The following is a 10,657-nucleotide window of genomic DNA, read 5'->3' on the forward strand; positions in this document are numbered from 1 at the left end:
TGGTCTCCGATAGATATCACGAACCTAACCATATATATAATATATCAACATATTTTCTTTTTAAGTAATCGTTATATATATATATATATATATATATATATATATATATATATATATATATATATATATATATATATATATATATATATATATATATATATACTTTTAATACTTTTAATATTTTCTTAGTCCGTAGTTAGCAGTCCGATGTTAGTGGTCCACAATTAGTTGCTTAAATAAAATAAATAAAGACCCCATCGTATTCGTATTGATCAGAATTAATCTCGACCCATGGTACCATGTTGTCAAGTGACGTGTTGCGTACATAAAGTACCGTGTTGTCAAATGACGTGTTGCGTACAATCATGAGGTCTTATGATTAATCTCCTCGTGTTGTTTACGGGTGGTCCTGAAATATATAAAATCAAATCATAAATAAATATATATGAAATATCATATTAATTAGAAATATATGATTAATTTAATTTTTCTCCAAATATTTTCGCAGCTAAACTAGCTTCGGATACCCGATCTTGTTTTAGTCGTAGTTTCTTCATTACAACTCCGTTTTTGTTGGTTCAACTTGCCACTTCCTTGGATCGAATCAAATTTTAAGAATATGAACTGAAAATACCTTAGGTTATATTCGAAATCACAGGTTATAGGTAAAACTTTGGTGAAACTTATGAAAGTGATCATTTTCCATCATAAAAATAACATTTAATGATCATTTTTCTAAAAATACTTACACTTTGAGTTAAACCATGAAATTTTTATGTGTTAACATATTCATAAGAAATATCATTTTTCCAGAACGTAAACTTCCAATTCAAAGTTCAAGATAGTTTTTAATTATCCAACCCAAAACAGTCCCCGATTGTACTCCGACGACGTAGATTCAGTTTTTAAGATGTTCTTTGTAAAACCAAGTTATATCTTGTTAAGTTAGCATATCATTATGATATATTACAGGTATTGAAGTGTTTTAAAAGTTAAGTTAGAAGGATCTATTTAGTTTGCAAACAAGTTTGAAATCATTCAAACTATGTTCTTGTTGTTAAAATTTTACAACACAAAATAAGATAGCTATATAAATATGAATCAAATAAGGTTATGAACAAGGTTACTACCTCAAGTTACTTGGACAAAGTTGCTGTAAAAGATGAGTAAAATCCTAGAACCAAAAGAGTGGTGGAGTTGGATCAAAAGGTTGGAAGTAAACTTGTTTACTTGGAAGGATTATTGAAGTGTTCTTGGAAGGTTTTTCTTATGAAGATTAAGGCTTGTTTTTGAAGCTAGATCTTCATGGTAACTTGCTGAATTGTTGAAGAACACTTAAGGTTTCTAAGAGTGTGTTTTTGGTTAGAGAAAATGTGTAGTAAAAATGAAATTGGAATGGAGTATAAATGGTGGTGAAAAGATGTATAAATTTGTAATATTGTGCAAAAGTCTTGTAATATGCCAAATTGATTAATCATGTATGCTAAGATCCAAAATTGGCTGACTCATGGCTGCTAATAAAGTGATTGTGATGTGTATATACTAATAGTAAATACGTATAGGAGCTGGGTATGATACGAGTACATATACTCTAGGTATACATGTAGAAATTTTTAGGAAACGGAACGAGAATTCAAATATAGCTATCTTTTGTAAATATACTTATATTGTTTTATGTATTTAAGTCCTTAAAAAGTGATTAAATACATTATATATACGATACATGTATAAGCATTATAGGTTATAAGTATATATATCAAAGAATGTTACGTATAGTTATCGTTTTGAAAACTTAAGTTAGTAGTTTCAAAATATACTTATAACTCATTGTCATTAGTACACAATGAGATGTTAAACCATCCTTAGACCATGTTAAATATATATAAATACATATATATACACAAACGTATAATTATCGTATGTTATATAGTTCGTGATATCATCGGTCAAATTGGACGGTCAAACGTTGTGTAAAACTCTTTTTAAAAACATAAATCTCAACAATTTAGATTACTTATCATGTTGGTAAGGTTTAATTTATGTAAATATTAATCTCATAGGTATAAAATGATCGGAAAAATCCGGGTCATTACATAATATCTTTTGGAGATATCAAAAATTAACTATAGATTTTCATAAATAGATAAGTATTACTATATTTTACTTAAAAAGTGAGCATTTAAGACAGAGAGTTAATAAAAAATATAGAGTAAAACTAAAAAAGTATGTAATTAAAAAACTTTTTAAACATTGTGTTTTTTTTTTTTTGTCTAGAGACAATAAAATTGGAATAGATGGACTATCTATTAAATATTTTGATTCGAAGGAAGAATTATACTCCCTTTGTCCCATATTAATTATCGCTAGTCGAAAACGTGGCTACTTTTTAAAAATTTACAGTTTTACTCTTTACTTCTTATTTACTTTTTGTGTTACATACACAAAGTAAGGATATAAAATAACTTAGCTTGTTATTCTAGTATTAATTTTCGAAACAACAACATAACTGAATTCCATAAAAGGGGGGTATGAAGGAGGTAAGATCTAGACAATCCTTTCAATATCATAGAATAAAGAGAAGTTATTTCTTCACTCAAAGTGAATTACCCTAAGAGTAGAGAAAGTCTTCCCTCTCAATGTTCAATTTTTGAAAGTAATTAATTCATTTAAGATATTGTATAAGAATAATGGACAATAGAGTGAGTTTAGTCGTTCATAGTGTTTACAACGAATAGTGTGAGTGTCAATGATTTTTGATCGTCTGTGATCAATTAATTTCACAACAGATCGTCACGGTCTGCCTACTGTAGCTCCACCGGATCCTCTAGTCTAATATATATACATATTAAATTAATATTTTGGCAAAAAAAACTATTTATATAATATTAGGTTAAGAACTAACAGGTGGCAACGCAATTGAAGGGCTACCGGCTATAGCCAGTAACCGAATCCCGGTCACTTTCATTATTTTTTGGTAAATAAATACAAAAGACCCTCCCCTTCTTCTTCTTGTTCTTTTTAAATAGATTCCATCCTAGTCACCTTTTGTTCCTCTACTCGGCGGCGGAGCCTCAATCCCCTCCCCGGCGATCGGAGATATGAATAATCCGGCAGATACTGAAAATGATGTCAGCCTCACCGACTTAAAGAATAAAATGGCCGATTTCGCTAAACAAAGAGACTGGGATCAGTTTCATACTCCTAGAAATCTCTTACTCGCGCTGGTAACAAATCATTACTAATTTATTAATTTTTTTCTTTATTATATATCAAATCTTATAGTAATTATACTGCTTTATTATGTATATAAAATAAAATATACTTTTAACTAGTTGCGATTCGAAATTTATGCTTCACGGATAACGAATGCAGAATCAATTGTGAAGCTATATACGTTTGTTTTGTTAATGTTTGATTTTTAGGTTAATAATATTCTGCTTATTTAAAAACTGCTTTGATATCACGCATTTCATTTCTAATTATTTTGATTAAATTATTCATTATATTACTAAAAGTAGAAAAATTGGTTTGTTTTCTGGATATAAGTTTTAAAAGTTATGATATCTTTAATTATATTTACAGTTTTCAATAATTTGGAATGTGTCTTAACAACATTTACTCTTCATATATCAGTAATTAATTAATATCTTACTATGTTATTTAGTAAAAAAAACAAAAACAAAAAAACAATAACTTAAGATTGAGAAGGAATATTCATTATGCCTGTATTATATGATAAAAGTATAAAAATTGGTTTGTTTTTTGGATATAAGTTTGAAAAGTGATGTTAGCTGTATTTATATTTACAGTTTTCTGTAAATTGGAATGTGTCTTAACAACATTTACTCTTAATATATCAGTGATTAATTATATGTTACATTATTTAGTTAATAACAATCACTTAAAATTAGGAAGTAATATATTGCTTTCGTAATTAAAGATTTAAGAGTTGAAATAACTACCAAATATTATATTAGAATGATATTTATTAGATAAGAGGTTGTACATAATCACTAAAGTAATGCTTTTAGTCTTGTTCATCAGTTGCCGAAAATTGTTACTCCGTATGAAGTTGTTTCATGGTTAAGATTATATAACGTATTCGAAGGAATTAGGGGATTAATGGAGTCCAACTGCTACATATATAGTAACACTAATTTATTCATAGATTATGATAAGATAAGAATCATATACTAAAACAATAAACTACACTTGCATAACATGTTATATACTCCTATGATAGTAGTGAATTAGTGATGGATGGATGATGTTAATGAGTGATTGATTAAAACATAATAGTTGGGTCGAATTTAAGCTACGAAAGAATTAAATAGAGATAATGTTTCGCAACTAGTTATTGATAGTTCTAACAACTAGAATGACTTAGTTAGTAATTGGTAATGCAATAGGATACTCTATGGTTGATGCCCATAAGAATTCGACGTAGACTATTAGTTTTTTTGGATGATATAATTAGCTTAATTATTTAGGTTAATTGCAATTTATATACAACAAATTATGGTTATGGTGTTTTGTTATCTATATTTGGACATAACCATCTTTTAAGGAGTTACCATTTTTGGTATATCTTTGGGGGTAATCAAACCTGGCATATGTCTGCTGCTGAGGAAAAGGGACCATGCCTGGGAAAGGGAGTTGTGTCTCATTGCTGTAGTACCACTTTAAAGTGGGTTAATGATTCTATGTTGTGAATACCAATGTTGTTAAATAAAGGCACATTTATTCCTCTTGTGACAAATATGTGGATAAGTTTTTGTAAATAAGTTTGGTTGTGGCAGTATGCTCTTCTATCCGTTATGTAATAGAGGCACTTACCAGAGTCAATGACTAGTCAATGTCCTCTCTTTAATACCTTGAATTTGGTGACAATTTGGCAACAAGTGTTCCATAAAGTTAAATCTTTCAAAAAGGAAAATGATTGAATTTAACAAGTGTTATCAAGTATATAATTGATCAGGAATCGCGTCGACCTTTTCGTTCATGGCTAATGTGGACGGTTGTGTTGATCGATGATTGTTAGTTTATTGTTTGTGTCGGGTTCCTAGTGGTTGGTTAAGCGTATTTCTCTTTTTTGTAAGTGTTTGTCGTGTTGTATGGTGGTTCTAGCCGAGGCTCGGGTTTAGTTATCTTTAGGTCGTTTTACCTTGTTTACTGCTTTCGAACCTCGGTCGTGATTTCTTTTGTATCTTTATCTCTATTTTCTCTTTCCGAGATAAAGAATAGTTATAAAATTTTCGTTTTTTGGCCCAAAAAAAGAAAAAATTGTAACTGATTAGGATGATGAGTATGATACATAATTAAGAGGATAAATCATTACTATTTAAAAAAAAAACATGTTTTACCTTGATTTGAAAATTAGGTCATTAAAAAGAATTTCATAAAAAGAATTTCATAGATTATTTTGTATTATGCAAAGCCCTTAATTAATAGGATGTTTCCCCCCAAAATGAAATCCCAAACATTCCCTTAAGCTATCAAAAATGTAATGAAAAAGGAAGGTTCATCTTAACATTTTAGATCGTTGGTTGTAATAAGATCAGACAACTTGACAAATGCTTAAAATAGGAGATGATATTTACACCGTGGTTTTACTACACACACCAAAAGATTTAAACAGACAGTTTTGGTGCATCTATAAAAAATAATGGTGTAAATATCTTTTCGACTTAAAAAATATGATAAAAAAAAAACGGTTTCTTGATGCCAGGTTGGAGAAGTAGGAGAGTTGTCGGAGATATTTCAATGGAAAGGCGAGGTAGCAAGAGGACTTCCTGATTGGGAAGATGAAGAAAAACAACATCTTGGTGAAGAATTATCAGATGTTTTACTGTATCTTGTGAGACTATCAGATATATGTGGTGTTGATCTTGGTAAAGCTGCACTTAGAAAACTGGAAATCAATGCTTCTAAGTACCCTGTTAAGCTTTGCAAGGGTACTTCTAAAAAGTACAATCAAATTACAAATAACAATACCAGTGGTATCATGGATGGTGTCTCTAATGATGATGGTGTATGATTTTTTGTGTTAGGTTTGTTTCCTGTTTTGACATTTTACCAAATGTTGGTAATCATTTGTTCAAGCGCTTTATAATGTTTTGCTTTTTCCCTATAATATGGTCTTGGACAAGTTGATCTACATGACTTTTTTACTTTCATTATTTTTTGGTTTATTAGTTTGTTTTACATTCTACCTATAATTATACTAATCAGTGGCAGAGACAATAGAGTGGTTTCGGGGTGCTCAACCATCCTCAACTTACTCATTCGAAAAAAATATTTAGTATCCTAATTAAAGAAAATTATCTTAACCAATTAGGTCAATAGACAATGAATAATCTTACTTTTTTTTTTTCTCCTATCGAGTCTAGCTATTCTATTTTATTAGCTAATGCCCACAATATATTTAAATGAAATTTCGTCTACTGTATTATAAGATCTTACCACACAATATACAAAATAAAATATGATGTTATTTCGACTTTCTCTAAAAGTTGTTTTAATTGTTTTTTCACTAATAATTTAGGTCAAAGATTATTATTTAATACATACTAGTACAATTATGAAAGAAAATTTATTAAATACAAAGAAAATATAAATAAAAAATGGATTGCATTTGTGAATCTATTTTATTTTTGAAGGAAATGAAAGAAAACCCAAAGACATGAAAAGAAATGAAAGGAAACAAAATGAAATAAAATGAAATGAAAAGAAACAGTAGAGAAATGAATGATATTCACGGTATCTTTATTTGATATACTTACATACAAAATAAATCGATTAGAAAGGATGACTATGTTATATTATTATAACATATAATGTATATTGCTATTCTTTATAACTAAGTCGAGTCACCCTTAACTAAAAATTCTAGTTTTGTCTCTAATACTGATCACAAATCTACAATATATATATATATATATATATATATATATATATATATATATATATATATATATATATATATATATATATATATATATATATATATATATATATATATATATATATATATATATATATATATATATATATAGGGGCAGGATCAATGGTGAAGTAACCAATCGGGGGGAAGCGGGGGAAGCAAAATTTTTTTTTCGTTTTTTTTGGATTTTTTTTCCGGCATCAAGATCACACGAAAATATGAACATTTAGAAGAGACACTTCGTGATGAATGTTATTATTTAGGCGGGAAAACGATCGACAAAAATAACATTCAAGATAATATTGTTCGTGAAGAATATGAACGTTTTTTATTCATGTTTTGTGAAGTAAAATTTAGCCCGATTTAGGGTTTAGGGTTTAGGGTTTGGTGTTTTGGGAACCCTAAACTCTAAACCGTTCGTGTTAAAAACTCAATCTAAATCCTAATTTTAAACCCTAAATCTAAACCCTAAACCCTAAATTTCTAAACCCTAATATCTAAACCTATAAACCCTAATATCTAAACCCTAATATCTAAACCCCAATAACTAAAACCTCAACATACGCTCGAAAAACACGATAATTGTTATATATTACTTCTTCGAGCGTTTTTCAGCCAAAATAAAAACATTTATCATAAAGTGTATCTACTAAATGTTCATATTTTCATCCCATCTATAATGTTCGTGAACAAAATTTTTTTAAAAAACGAAAAAAAAAAGTTTTTGCTTCCCCCCGCTTCCTCCCGATTGGTTACTTCCATATATATATATATATATATATATAATGATTTGTACCCCGACCTTCTTTTAACCATATATCACCAAATATAAGTTATGATATCATACCTTAGAATACTTCAAAATAATTACTCCACCCTTCTCATAATTATTGTCTCATTTTGACTTTTGAAGTTTTTCTTATACAACTTTGAACTTAAATATTTTGGTTTGCGTTATAATATTTGATAAAAGTTATACCAACGAAAACATATTTTAAAACCGAATCCATTCATATAATTTTTATCATATATTATATAGCACAAATAAAAATGATTAAAATTAAAATTTAAAATGAAAGACTTTGAAAAGTTAAACGGGACACTTATTTTGATTATTTTGGGACGGAGGGAATATTAAAAATGATGTTGTACGAATCACCGTGTTTCGTGTTTTTGACAAAGATAAGCTAAAACTGAGCTAATCAAAAGTTGCATTTATATAGTTACGTGTTTTATCTTATGTGTACTCATTTTCTTTGTGCTAAGAATTTAACTACGATGAATTGTGGATAGTTGGTTGAAGATAGTATAGAATCTAAGAGTGGCCAGGGTAAGCTAGTAGGGTCGGGTCTAGCCCGAACCTTTTGAGGATGGGGAGTGATATGTACGCAATTTGTTTATGTTATGTACACAACTATCATACTTTAAAGTGTTGTACAGTACAACATTGTAAAAAATGATGGTTGTGTACGTAACAAAAATGGGTTGTGTACGTATCATCAGCCTCCAATCATCATCAGCCTCAGATGATTGGTTATGTTTGATGCTCATGATATCTGGGAAGAACAAATGTGAGTATGTTTAATTTTTGAATAGTGTTTGATTGATTGATTGATTGAAGGGCCCTTTTTGTGTGGTTGGGAACATTTGCATGTGGTCCTCTAAAAACATTTGTGTGCAGTTTTCGTTAAAGTAAATCATTTCAGCTACAGTATAACTTTAGATAATTTGACTTGGTTAGTAAAAACGTTGTGACTTGTGCAATTTCAAATTATGTTCTCAAACAATGGTGATTTAATAACTTCAATTTAGTTCAATTTACCTCTAACGTCATGAGCCTCGCCGGCTAAGGTATCTGAAACAAAACTTTTTGCACTGCAATAACTTTTGGAAAATCGATCCTAACTATACAATAAGCAATTGTATCACGTGCATAAAAAGTTGTATATTATGATGAAGTTATAAAAAATGGTAGTAATATAATATTTCTTGTTGGAAGCTTTTTTAGTTTTGTTTGGAAAATGAGAAATGACAGCTACAAAGTTTACTATGGCCGCCCTTGTGGGTCGTCAACACTTTATGCCTTCTAAGATTGCATAATTTGACGATACTAATAGTACTATCAGGGTGTCAATTTTGACAAAATTTAGGTCGTCAGGCAATAGTGCGACGGGCAAACTTCAAATTCGATACCCAATCATATTTTGGCACCCCACTTCTATATTATTTATAATATTTCTTTTTCACTCATCAATAATATTTTGTTAAATCACTCAAAATCTTCCCGCAAAAATTTGACCTTCACCACTACAGCTTATCAAAAATTAGCATTGTCACATCATAGTCAAAAATCCCAAACAATCGTAAATTTGACTCCACGTGACAATTATAGTAATAGTGATAGGTGGTCTAAAGAAGTTTATAATATGATAAGACATAATTTAAAAACATAAAGATAAAAAACGAAAGAGGAAAGTAAAAATTGTTTAGACCATTCACTCTCTAAGAATAAAATTATCATTTTTAGGTATACTAACAAACTTACGAATACTAGTACTAGTAATTACAGTATTTTTGCCTAGGATTAGTTGAATGGAATTATTTATAAATATTCGTGGATAATCTTGTATGTATGTAGTTTTTATGATTTGTGCCATATTAGTAGATGTGCCTAAGCTTTTTTTAAGTTAAAGTCCTTTGTGATTTGTAAACGTTGCACGACGACGTTAATTATTTTCATTAAAAGAATATAGTAATTATATATTTAGCTAAGCTTTTTCTAATAAGTTTACAAGAAAAAAAAATATGCAATTGTCAACATAGTTATTTACTTTGATTAATAGTTATTTGCTTTTATTTTTTTTTAACGGCAAAGAAAATAAATTAGAAAAACTAGCAAAAAGCTAGATGAATTACATAGAGATCATAGGATTTTGAAACCAAGCATTCAAATCGATTCTCGCTACCTTATATCTAGACGATATCCAATCAAAAGAAGAAAAAACAATAGTATCTAAAATGTGACATTTCTTGAAAGAAGAATTGTTGAAAGTCAAGCTGTTTCTATACTGCCATAACGTCCAAAATACCGCAAAACATATAACATCCAAAACTTTTCTTTTATTCGAGGACTTATAAGAGCTTTCAATCCAATCCCAATACTCCTCCACCTTGCACCATTTTGAAAGAGAGATTGAGGTTCAAGTAGCAATATATGACCAAACCTGACAAGCAATATTACATTTAAAAAAGATGTGGTTGGCATCTTCTGTATCAGAATTGCAAGCAACACAGTGAAGCGAAGGCAAAATCAAGTTGCTTTTATTAATCCAAGAAGTTTTTAGTTACTCCGTACTTTATACATAATACGTAGATAATCAATTTAGCATTAGCAATTTGTCAAAAAAGGGACAAAATCATTATTAAAAAAATAAAAATTTATTAAAACTTAAAATTATTAAAATATAATAAAAGAATTATTACATAAATGTTAAGTTTGAGAAAAATAACATCGATGATTCTTTAACGAAAATACTTGATAGACATTATTAAAAAAAGACTAGTAGTGTAACAGGTGCAAATTACAAGGCACATAACAAAGAAGTTTAGGAACATATTTAATAATCAGATTTTTATTTTTTTATTTTTTATTTTTTTTTTAAGCAGAGGAATTATCCGTATAATTTTTCCTTCTTTCTCATTCTTTTTTTTTTC

General features: G+C 28.9%; 1 pseudogene; it reads left to right on the plus strand.

The window, feature by feature from the left end:
- The first annotated feature begins 3,098 nt into the window (after positions 1 to 3,098).
- Positions 3,099 to 6,037, plus strand: LOC139901238 (uncharacterized; annotated as a pseudogene).
- The last annotated feature ends 4,620 nt before the right edge of the window (positions 6,038 to 10,657 follow it).

Source organism: Rutidosis leptorrhynchoides, chromosome 3 (assembly GCF_046630445.1).
Source record: "Rutidosis leptorrhynchoides isolate AG116_Rl617_1_P2 chromosome 3, CSIRO_AGI_Rlap_v1, whole genome shotgun sequence".
Lineage (NCBI taxonomy): Eukaryota > Viridiplantae > Streptophyta > Magnoliopsida > Asterales > Asteraceae > Rutidosis > Rutidosis leptorrhynchoides.